The 11,882-nt window shown below is 50.6% G+C and overlaps 1 protein-coding gene across 2 annotated transcripts in view; it reads left to right on the top strand.

Annotated features, from left to right (window-relative positions):
• Window positions 1–323: 323 nt before the first annotated feature.
• Window positions 324–11,882, top strand: part of Slc6a1 (solute carrier family 6 member 1) — a 41,426-nt gene continuing 29,867 nt past the window's right edge. Inside the window, exon 1 of one of the 2 annotated variants that reach the window (XM_046425615.2) lies at window positions 324–375. The gene's annotated coding sequence lies outside the window, so the exon portion shown is untranslated. Of the gene's footprint in view, window positions 376–4,789; window positions 5,068–11,882 lie in introns of those variants that run through there. The other variant, XM_058572949.1, reaches the window with a different exon arrangement.

Here is an 11,882-nt window from a genome sequence, read left to right as displayed (position 1 = left end):
AGGGAAGAACAGCCAAGAAGAGGAGCGGCTCACGCCAAAGAGAGGGGGCGCCCGGGCAAAGCAGCTGCAGACTGGGCGGTAGGGGGCGGGGCGACGGGAAGCCCCGCCTCGAGTGGGCGTGTCCCCTTCCTATGCTCCGCCTCCTGTTCCCTCCCCCTCACCCCCGCCCCGCCCTCCCCCGCCGTCCCTCCTCCCGCCCTCGAAGACCCAGCGAGCGGCGAGGGTGCGGGCGAGCTGCGCCGAGCTGCGGAGCTGAGGAGCCGGCAGCGCAGCGCGGCCCGAGCCCGGAGCGGCCCCGCGCCCCGAGCGCCCCGGAGCGGCCGAGCCGCCCCGCGCAGCGCCCGCCGCGGGCCGCGCAGCCAGCCCCGGCCGCAGGTAGGAACAGGCCGCCGGCGTCGGGGCGCAGGGCGCAGAGCCCGGGACGGCGGGGTCAGACGGGCCATAGCCCCCAGCTGCCGCCACGGACCCGGCGGGAGCGGGGGCGGGCTCCGGGAGATTCCAGTCCCCGCGCCTCTTCTCACCCGGTGCCACAGGAAGGAGCCGGGCGCCCCTGCGACCCCGACGTGCGCTTCTGGCCATCCCCCCTGGGACGCGCGAGAGGGAGGCAAGGGGGCTCGAAGGAGGGTCGCGAGAATCATATGTCTGTCCCTTCCCTGAGGCAGTGCCGCCTGGACCCCAAGGTGGTCTGGATTCTGCTGGAGCCGTCGAAGCGCCCTATTCATTCCTTAGGGGACAGAGGGTGACAGGGACTGAACTGCGTTTGGGGGCCGTGCGCCACTTGCCCGGTCTCCGAGTCCTCGCCTGAGTGGAGATAGTGCGGTGCGCCTCATTTATTCTCTGAGGCTACTGCGGGGTAGGGGGCCACCTGAGGATGGTAACCTCCCTCCCATCCTGGGACATCTCAAGCTCTCAAGAAACCTTGGCTTAAAAGCGTGCCACAGCTGGGACTGAGCGCGCACACCTCGCGCCAAGCGCTCTCCCGACTTTACCCGAGGGATGTGGGGTGCCAGAGGCGTCTCAAAGGGCTGGAGGACCCTGTCTTCCTGCCGCCGCGGGGAAACAGGGTACTCCAACCCTTTCCTCCCTGCAAGAAATAGGGTCCTCATTGCCCGCCTAGGTTCCCCCGGGGAGGCAGTGACCATGAGTTCGTCATGAGCCACTGTCCCTTTGTACCTGTACATCCCCCGGGTGGGTTGGGGGAGGCTCCCACCCATGTCCTGTTCTTCCCTTGGCTTCGTCTCCAGACAAGGAACTCCTGACTCTCTGAGCTAATATCCTCCCCAAATAGACATGAACCCCAAGGAGAAAATTTGATTTTTTAAAAAGCCAAAAGATAATGCCAAGTTCCCTCTGGATGTGGGGTGGGGGCATTCACTCCCTCACCAAGGAAGCTGGGGTGGGTGATAAAATGGCTCCTGAGCTTTGGTGGCACCCCCAAAATTAGACACTGTGTCAGGCTGAGTAGAATTTGGGGTTGACCGTGTTTTGTTTTTTTTAATCTGTGACACACACAAGGTGGGTGTTTGGGCAGGAGACAGGGGATACTACTGCTGAATATTGCCTTATTTTTTTGTCGTTGAGAACTTTGTGGGGAGGGATGCATTCATAAGGAAACCTGAAAAGTCTACCTCAAGTTCCAAATTCCAAAACAAAGAAGGCGAGTGGGAACTATCCTGTGTTGCAAGCCCTCTCTTTCTCTCTGGAGCACTTACTGTGGGAAGGGTTGAGCCTGCCCTCTCGGGTCTTCATGAGAGCATCCTCAGACCCTCCAAAGTGGCCCTTCAGAGGTGTGAGCCCCTAGGGAGTGGGAGGGGCTTTTCCCAGAGCAGCCAGGCCAAAATGGCTGAGCCTCTCTTGAGTCTCAGAAATAAATCGTCAGGCAGGCTGCAAACAAAGAAAGCGCTCTGTCTCCAGCCAAGTGCTGGCTCAGTGGCCAGTCCTTAGAGGACAAACAGTGAGTCCCAGGCAGGGAGACACAGCTGGGCCTGTCTAGTAGAGCATCCGAAGAGTGGGGTTCCCTAAGAGCTGCACAGGATAGGAATAGGGACAGCCCCTATGTGACATGAAAGGGGAACCATCTCTCCTGATGTGAGACCCTTTATTTCAGGGCTCTAGGCTTGGTGAGAAGTGGGTCCCCAGGGACTTGGATGGGGCTAGGAGAGAGGGTCTCAAGGCCAGGGAGTAGGCAACCGAGAAGATAAAGACCAGGCAAAACCAAGTTCATCAAAGCTGAAAGATGCACAGTAGCTGTGTTTCTTCTGTCTGCCCTGGATTTCACATGGCTAGCGACCCAGGAGCTTCAAGGATGTGAATTTATTTACGCATGGCCCAGCACACAGCAGGAACTCAATAAATGTCTTAGAATGAAGTCTGCCTGGATAAAGGTGATAGAACCTACAAAACCTACCTGTCTTATTAGGCCAGGAAGGCAATCAAATGTCACCTCCAAGTCCACAGCCAGGAGTGAATGAGCTCCGTAGGAGGGTTTGCTTTGAGCACGGGCACTGCCATTTCCCGGCCCGTGACCTTGGCTAAGTTCTAGTCCCTGTTGACGGGAAGGAATGAAGTGCTGGAATCTTTCAGTGTACCAGATTTATAATCCTTACAATAACCTTGTTCAATGGATATTCTCTAATACGTACTTCAGAGGCAAGGCAACTTGGAGACAGAGAGGGAAAGAGATTTGTCCAAGGTCACATAGCTGGGAGGAGGCAGGACAGGGATCTGGACTCTGTTCTTGTCATTCCCAAGCCAACTTTGCCTTATTGAGGGTCTCTGAGCCTCTGTTTTCACATTCATGAAGTGAGGTAGTGGGTAGGGGGATGGTTATTGAGGACAGAATTTAAAGGTTGACAGTGAGTCGCCTTGGACCTGCTCTCTGAGTGCTATCTGAGCAATAGACGTTCCTCTACCTTCCCAGCATATGATATGCTAAGAGCAACACTAAGTAAATCACAAATTTCGGGTGGCTTCTTGCCATCACATAAAGACACTGTTCGTAGGCTTGGCTGTGAGCTTAGCAGCTAAGATAGAGACGTCCCAAGCCAGTTGGAATTTGGAGATGTCTTCTCTTTCCCCTCTTTTGCTTGTGTATGGCTCATAGGCAGAGTGCAACCCCAGCAAATTCAAATTCAGCCTTGCCTGACACTTCCAGCCTCTCGAATCTTGAAATCCAGCCCCTCACCCCATCCTTGGGAGTAAGAACGGTGCCCGAACCCGTCCCTGTTGCCTGGCCCAGGGTGTGTTCAGCTTTCCCTGGACCCCACACTCCATCAGCACAGCACCCCTCTCCCTCCGTTAGATCCCTGATGCCAAATCCAGCAAGAGCCCCAAATCCAGCAAGATCCCCCCCGCTCCCCAATGTGAGTGGCAGCAGACCCGTCTTTGCTCAGGCTGGAGCTGAAATTAACCATGCCATGATGCTGGGGCATCTCTGCGAGGGGAGAATGGTAGGCAGGGTGCAGCCCCTGCTAGAAGGGAAACAACCTTGAATCGACTCCATTTGTAAAGCTCATCCCCTACCTCCGCTGCCCCCACAGATGTTGAGATCGCTTGGCACCACCTAAGTGGTCCTTTTCACCAGCTTTGCCCCCTTCTCTGAAGGGAGATGGAGGGGAAGGGAAAAGGCTGAGAGTTCAGATGTGAACCCCAAAATAGGACTTCCCAGGAAATATGTCTCTGTGAGCTTGCTGAACATCCAACACCTTCTTCTATATCCTACCCAGCTGAAGACCTTTGGAACCCGTGGGAGGGGGACGTGGCATCAGTGGGAAGCCAGCTAATAGCAGAGATAAGCGATTCCTGGCATAGGCTGTAGGTGTGAACGCAAGCTGTGACATTTTGGCACAGAGCTAGGATTCAGACACAAACAGGAAAAAAAAAATACCCACTCAATATCATTGCAATGATAATATTGTCAATTACGCTAATAATTGTCAGTTCTTGCAGGTTGACGATATGCCAGGGAATGTGCTGTGTGCTTTACTTATATGGCTGCAGGTAATTTTCTGAAGACCCCGTGAAGTCCAGAGTATCATTGTCCCTGTAGAGATAAAGATAGTGACAGGCAGGATCAGTGAAGGCACTTGGTACTGGATCGCTAGGCTAGTCAATGGCATGGAGCCTCACCTCCGTGGTAAATCCCATGTTAGATTCCTGCCACAGGAAGGCCACTGGTATTGCTCCCTTGGCAGTGACCGCAGCTCCCCCATTTAAGGAACTACACCGTTTACAAAGCACTTCTCCATTTGCGCTGTCAATGGAGCCACAGCTCAGGGACACCGGGTGGCATGATAGCTACTGTTTGTTAACAGGGAAAGCTGAGGAACAGAGAGATTAAACTTGAGCCCAAAGTCCCTCAGCTGCTAAGTTGCAGAACTGGGTTTGAACCCAAGTGTCCATCCTGTTACAACATATTTGTGACCTAGACTTAAAATCCATTTAAAGCTGGCGTTGATGTTCCGCACCCAGCTACCTTTCCCTGACTCTCCGGGTGCCTCCTAACTTGTCCCCACCGTCCCACTGCTTGGGAAGCCACCCGGAGCTGCCTGACGAAGCCATCAGCTCCGTTTACCATGATCTGACATGACACAAAAAGTGGCATCCGATTTGATGCGAGCTGCCTGCAGCGAATGGCCTTCTATTTTTATATTTCTCACAAATTGGAAATTATAAGGAGGCCAGGTCTTGCAGAGTGATTGGCTGTGGCACTCTGGAAGCAGGGGATGCGCAGCTAGGTGGAACGGACCACATTAGGGTGCCAGAGCCTTCTCAGCTGTGAAGAGGGGGCCCCCCAGCTTCTGGGGCCGGATGCGATCTGGCACACAAGCCCGGGTGGGGGAGGCAGGAGTTCTCGTGGCTGCCTGGGACAGTGACCTGCAGCTCTCCCCACCTGTCGGCTGCCTGGTGTCTGCGCGATCTGTGTCTTATGCCAGGTCTTGAGATAACACAGACCTGGCCAAAGGGACACTCAAGGTCAAAGATGCCCTGAAAGAGATATCGACAGCAGGTTGCTTTCGTGGCCTTATTGTTTGACAAAGAAGATCTGTGCAGAGAGGGCACAAGGAGGTGAGTGGAGACCTTTGGTGTCAGTACTACAGTTTTGCTGGGACTTAGTGACCACCATGCTGCTCTCGGGCATGAGAATGGCACTTTACAATTTGAAGAAAAAAAAAAAAAAAAGCTTTTGCAAATGCTCTATCTTTTTATCTTCTGTGAAGTACTGTGTGTGTGCGTGTGCAGGGGGATGATCCTTGAGATTCTGGAGAAGAATCCTCTGTCAAATAAGGAAAGACTCTGTTAAAGCTAGTTTTCTCATAAGCCCAAATCAGAATGACCTTGACCCAAATGAATTCCCTTTGGAACTTAAAAATTAGGCAGAATTTCATAGTTTTCAAAACATTTTCGCAGTCAAAGCTTGCTACAGCCCTGGGAGCTCCCAGTGAAGTTATTATCATCATTATTCTTATTCCCATCTTTTGGATGGGGAAATTGAGACTGAGAACCCCGAAACTTCATCTCCGTTCCCTGGTTTCCCAGCCAATGGGAATCACCTTTACCACACCCAAATCGAAGTTCACCAGGTATCCCCACTAGACGGAGCCCAGAAGAGCCTGATTCTGGTAGGAAGGGACTGAGACTTGCTGGACGGCACAGCAAGGCACAGCCCTGAGGTTTGCATCTTGTTGGAGGCTTATCTGAGCTCTGGCCAGAGAAGAATATCTCCTTGTTCATTCCCAGATTTTGGGGTTCAAAGTGTGATCATTTGGTCAGGGTGCCCCCAGCCGTAGCCAGACTTTGTCAGGGAAAGGGGGGTTGGGTGCTCTCAGACACACCTGCATGCACGCAAGCATGTTTATCTGAAAGAATTCAGGTGAAAACAAACATCAGGGCCCCGTGAGCGTGTATAGAAGGACCTGAAAGTGTTGGTCACCCGGAAGGGTGTGGGAAAGTGTTCTTGTGTGGGCCTCGGGGTTGTTCGGGACCCAGCGCAGAAGCCAGATGCAAACAGCCCAGCCCAGACACCTCCTCACTCCCCTCTGCATTTGGACTACTGTCATGGTAAAGATTGTGACCCTATCAGGAGCTTTAGGAGCTTTTCTCTGGGGTTCAGAGGAAGGGTGTGTCACACCTTCTTGCTGCAAGGTGAAGCGAGAACTTGCCCAGTGGCCCGGATGGATCATTGAGTCTGGAGCACTCACTGGGCCCCCGCCCCCTGGGTTGGGACTTGTGGTTATTACTTCACTGATGCTGAGGATGCTGCTAGGAGGAGTGCTACATCCTCTCCAGCTGCCAGAGGACCCTAAAGCTAAGGGCAGTGAAGACACTCACCCCAGATAGCACCTAAGTTCTGATGCATCTTGCTGATGCCAACCCCTGGGTACTGTTCCCCCCATTCACCCTTCCAAGAAACACTGAGTCGTCATAACTGTGCAGGGAGACCCAGGAAGATGAGGGACTTTTTTCTTTGCAATTGCCATCTCTGTTTCCGACTTTACCATGCAAGGACCCAGGCTAAGTTAAAACAATACACAAGTGACCAAAGCCAGAAAAACCCCAGCTTCCCGGTGCTGTCTATGCTCCAATCCTGCTGTTGCACTTTGTCTTCTGCCTTAGCTGACTGTAGGGCTTTGGCCAACTAAGTCCCTAGGTTGGATGTTTCTAAATCTTGAGATCAGGAACCCTCCTATGGCTGGGTGTGGTGGCACATGCCTGTAATCCCAGCGGCTTAGGAGGCTGAGGTAGGAGGATCATGAGTTCAAAGCCAGCCCCTGCAACTTATCGAGGCCTTAAGCAATTCAGCAAGACCCTATCTCTAAATTTAAAAAATTAAAAAGGGCTGGGGATGAGTCTCAGCAGTTATATGCCCCCTGGATTCAATCCCCAGTATCTTTTTTTTTTAAAGTGTAACTCAGAGAAGGAAAAGAAATAGTCATACTGAAGCATAGTCTGTAAAGGTGCCATTTAAAGGCATGCATGCATGACAGAGACATTTTTAACAGGTTGCTGCGTCCACAGGGCTATGCAGAGATATGGACCTCCTTCAGTGTTGAACTGTGACCCAGGTGCTGAGCCCAGCTCTATCAAGCATTGCCCCAGGATCATCAATAAGGAAACTGAGGCTCCGGGAGCTCAAGGGGTTGCCCAAGGTTTTAACACAAAGCAGAGCTGGTGCTGAGATCCCCATCTGCGGGACCTGGAGGCCAAAGCTCACAGTCCTGAGAAAGAGGTGGGAGAGTCCCCCTCCTGCCTGGCTTCTTGTCCATAGGGGACCGTGGGCAGGTTCTTGGTCTCTAAAGCCAAGAGGTTGGGGCTGTCAGATGGGACAATCTGTTGCTCCCCGTGCATCTCAATGCCAACGCTCCAAGTAGGATTTGGGGGGAGGGATGCGACACACCCCACTTCCTCCTCTCCTCCTCCATTTTCACCATAATAGTCTCCGAGACTAATGACTGGGGAAGATAAGAACCCTTTCTCCAAATGGCAGCGAATGCTACTAATGACAGAGCAGATGCTGCACTGTTAATTATGCCGCGGGTATTCAATGAAAACTCCAACCCAGGAGGAGTTCAATAGCATGGCTGGGCTGCCATCAGCCCAGGGCCAGGGCAGAACGGCCCCCTCCCCGGCCTTGGAGCCAGACAGGAGTCACAAAGCTGAGGGGCCTTCCTCAGCTCCGGGTCTTCAACTTTTCTGTGGACATCAACCCTTGGCAGCGTCCGGAGTTTTTTTTAGACGCCCCTCAGAAGGCTAGATGAGTTATCTTCAGGGGCAGATGTGGGCAAACAACTGGACCCAATAAAATTGTGAGCTGCCTACTGTTTGGCAGGCTCTCCTGGGGAACATGAAGGTAATAAACCTGGCATTGTTTCTGTCCTGTAAAGAGCTGCTCCCAGCCAAGACCAGGAAGACAGTACCTGTGGACTTTTCAGGTCCCCAGCATAGAGAAGGGCACAGAATAGGTACTTCCCTCTCACTTTTGATTGACGGCTTGTTTCCTTAAGTAACAGCCAGAGGCTACACAGGTGGGGGCCACAGCAAGATGAGCTATAGACTGAGCGGGCAAAGGGACAGGGCAGGGGGCCTCTTCCCTAGGAATGTGCAAGTTGGCCTTTGTAGAAAGCATCCCTGTAGGTTCTGAGGAAGAGCTGGATTTGCCATGAGCCCAAGCAGATCCCTCTCTGAGCCTCAGTCTGCATATCTGAAGAATGGGCTGGCCTGGATTTGGGCAAGACTACATCTGCTAACCAATCCCAGCCCTGATCCTGGAGGATCAAAGTGATCACATAAACATCTAAAAGTGGCATTGTGGAGACGATCTAAGCACAAGGAGAGGTCCATGACCAAAGGCAGCTTCCAGCTCTTCCTGTGGATTTAAATCCCATTCACATCTCCCACCCATCTCCAGTAGCTCAGGTCTCTTGCTGCTTCTTCCTGGAACTAGGAAGCTGTTTCTCAGGATTTTTTTTTTAATATTTATTTTTTAGGTGGACACAATATCTTTATTTTATTTTTTATTTTTATGTGGTGCTGAGGATCGAACCCAATGCCTCACGCATGCCAGGCGAGCAAGCTACTACTTGAGCCATATCCCCAGCCCAGGATTTTTTTTTAATATATATTGTTTTAAGCCTGAGAGCCACAGAACCCACCCATTGCAAAACACCCGTGTTACAGATGGGTAAACTAAGGCCTAGCAAGGAGTCCCAGGCCCCGCAGGTGCTAGGACCTGGAGCCTGTCCCCCTGGCCCGTGCTTTTCCCCTGCCCCAAGCCGGCCCAGCTCCACTGTTGAGAAATTATTAAATAGAGTTGGTGGAAGGACTCGGTTGCCGTGACAACGGAGCCTGTGTCCTCGGGAGATAATGGCATTGCACAAGGAGAGTGATGTGTGTTGAATGCTGATTTGGGAGCCGGTGGAGCGAGAGAGAAAGAGAGAGAGAGAGGGGGGATTGTGTCTAGGATTTGAGGTTCTGCAAGACGGGAGTGCGGGATGTCAGGGGAGGGAGGGCCGCAGGGAGACCCGCCTTATCTCGCTCCTTCCTTCCTCCAGCCTCCTGGGAGAGGGAAGCTTCTCTGCACTTCCTGGACATGTGGAGTCAGGTGAAGAGAGGGACTTGACTCAGGTCACATGACCAAGAGACAGAGCTGGCATTGAGCCTCCAGCCTCTCCAGTGCCAGGGTGGGGTGGTTGAGGGACCGGGGCTCAGAAGGGGCCAACTGCAAAGGCCTGTCACTTGGACCACTAGACCTCTCTAAAGACTCCAGGACAGTGCTCATGGTGATCCTGATTGGGCCAGGAATGACAAGTCTAACTCAAGACGAAGGGGCAACAGTGTGACCAGGGAGCTGGGAGATATCAGCCCTGCAGCCAAAGTCAGAGCCCTTCCTGCCTCTTCCCAAGCCGTGTGTGTGACTTTGGGCAAGTCCCTTCATCTCTGAGCCTCTATGTCTTCTTCTGCAAGACAGGGTTCCGACCAGCACCCGCCTCTTAGGATGGTTGGGAGGATGCCTAAGGGCAGGCAGATGAAGCACCCCGCCCCATCCCAGCTGTCACTCAACCCAAGGAGAGGTTCTAAGAGAAGGATCCCCTCCCCACTCTGCATTAGCTTGTCATTTGTGCGGTTGAAAGAGGGGAAGTGGCTAAAACAAACACAGGTCCTGCAACAGGACTCTTCATTACGCGCCAGGAAATAGCCATGGAACAAATGAACAGTCCCTGCCACCTAAAATATTCATCAATATTTTGCATTTGGAAAGTGTGAGTGTGTGCACCTTGGGGGAAGTCTTTTTTTTTTTTTTTTGCTATCTCTTTGACCCCCTCCTGCAAACCCCGTTTGGATAATAAACACTGTCACCCGTGGCCTTTATGTCTGTTTCCCGCACAGCTGGCAAAATCCATTTACCTCCCCCATCGGGGATCAGAGAATAGGGGGTTAACACCCCAAGAAACCCCAAAGCGCTTCATTTGCATGCTGGCAAAGAAGCGAGCTGGCAGAGGAGTCTATTCCGTTTTGGAAGCGGAAAAAGGGTTCTGGATCCAGGCATTTGGCTGTTTCCAAGGCAGTAGAGAGAGCAGGGAGCCTGGTGATTTAGATGCAAGCGACCATTTTGTTTGCTTCTACAAACCTGTCTGAGCAAATCCAGCTCCAGAGATAGCAGACTTGTCCTGGGGTCCCCCAACACGGAGGGATATTTTGTTCTTTGTGGTTCCTAGGGAGTTGGAGGACAGGGTGGAAAGCCATCAGCCAGAGAGAGAGACCTCAGATCCTGACAATTCTGTCCCATGCAGGCAGGAGAGGGGTCAGAGAGACTCATTCAGCGAACAAATAAAGACGATTGACAATAAATCAGGATTTTAACAAATGGGATTGCAGCATGGTATACGTTGTCTACTTTGGAAATCCTGTTGGATGAATGATTTGCTGTAAAAAATTGATTTGATCAGCATCTCCCAGTAGATTCTACGATCCCCTTGTATGGACCACCTCTAGTTTAAGATAATGCTGGCATTCTGCCAAGGACTTTTTTCTCCACTGCTATCTTGAAAAAAAAAAAACTGCTAGCGATAGTCAGGTCATTTATTATAATATCTGTACGGTACCAAGCATTAACTGTGTCTCAGGTATTGTTCTAACCACTTTCTTTATTCTTTCATTTAATTCTAATAGCAGTCATGAAAGTAGATATTATCACCTCTATTTTAAACAGAGAGGTGAGGTGACTAACCTACAGTCCCACGGCATTGGATTGGTGGACTCCTTTTGCCTGTCCTATTGTAACTTATGACAAAGCAACCTCAAATCACCCTTTGACATCTCCACTGGAGGTTATTCCTAGGTTTGTTCATTGTTTGGGGGATTTAAGAAAATTTGCTCAACCACCTTGGCACACGCCTGTAATCCCAGCAGCCCGGAAGTCTGAAGCAGAAGGATCCCAAGTCCAAAGCAAGCCTCAGCAACTAAGCGAGGCCCTAAGCAACTTAGGGAGACCCTGTCTCAAACATGCAAAATAAAAAGGGCTCAGGATGTGGCCCAGTGGTTAAGTGCCCCTGGGTTCAATTCCTGGTACAAAAAAAAAAAAAAAAAAAAAATTGCTCATCCAAAATCTGATTTCCCAAATATTTAGTTGATTCTCTCTCTCTTTTAATTTTTCTGATTTAGAATCATGTTTAATGGAATCAATTTAACTTAATTGAACATTAAGTGATTTACCGTGGAAGTATTAACAAAAAAGCAACTGTGGTGTAACATAAATCAGTATTTTAAGTATTATTAATAAAAGTTGGCTTTATATTTCTTTCCATACCTTACTCTTATTTTCTTTCCTTTTCTTTATTGCCTTAAACTCATTCAGTTGTCTGCTCATGTCTCTTTGTTTTTCCTCCTTTCTTATCTTTAATTTTTTAAATACCTTTATTTAATTCATGTATATGTGGTGCTGAGGATTGAACTCAATGCCTCACATATGGGAGGCAAGTGCTCCGCCACTGAGCCACAATCCCAACCCTTATATTTAATTAAAAAAAAATTAGTGCACTGGAGCTATACATAATAATGGAGTTTATTTTGATATATTCATAAATGCATGTAGCATAGTTTTCTCCATCTTAACCCAGGGTATTCTCCCCTCTTCCCTCTCCCGATCTCCTTCCTCTACTCTATTGATCTTCAATCCATTTATTTTTTTAATTGGTGCATTATAGTTATACATAAAATTGGACTGTGTTGTGATCTGCTCATGCCTGCATATAGCATAATTTGGTCAAGTTTAGCTGATTCTTGCCACATAAGTGTTTTTGCTTTTATAAAAAAAAGAAAAAGGTGTCGGGATACATACTATACAATTTTTTTTCTTTTCAAATCGAAGTGAAGAAATCAGCAAC

Source organism: Marmota monax, unplaced genomic scaffold, assembly GCF_021218885.2.
Source record: "Marmota monax isolate L192 unplaced genomic scaffold, Marmota_monax_Labrador192_F-V1.1 WCK01_AAM20220418_F8-fsc00028, whole genome shotgun sequence".
In the NCBI taxonomy this organism is placed as follows: Eukaryota; Metazoa; Chordata; class Mammalia; order Rodentia; family Sciuridae; genus Marmota; species Marmota monax.
This window is presented reverse-complemented; position numbering and strand designations above follow the sequence as displayed.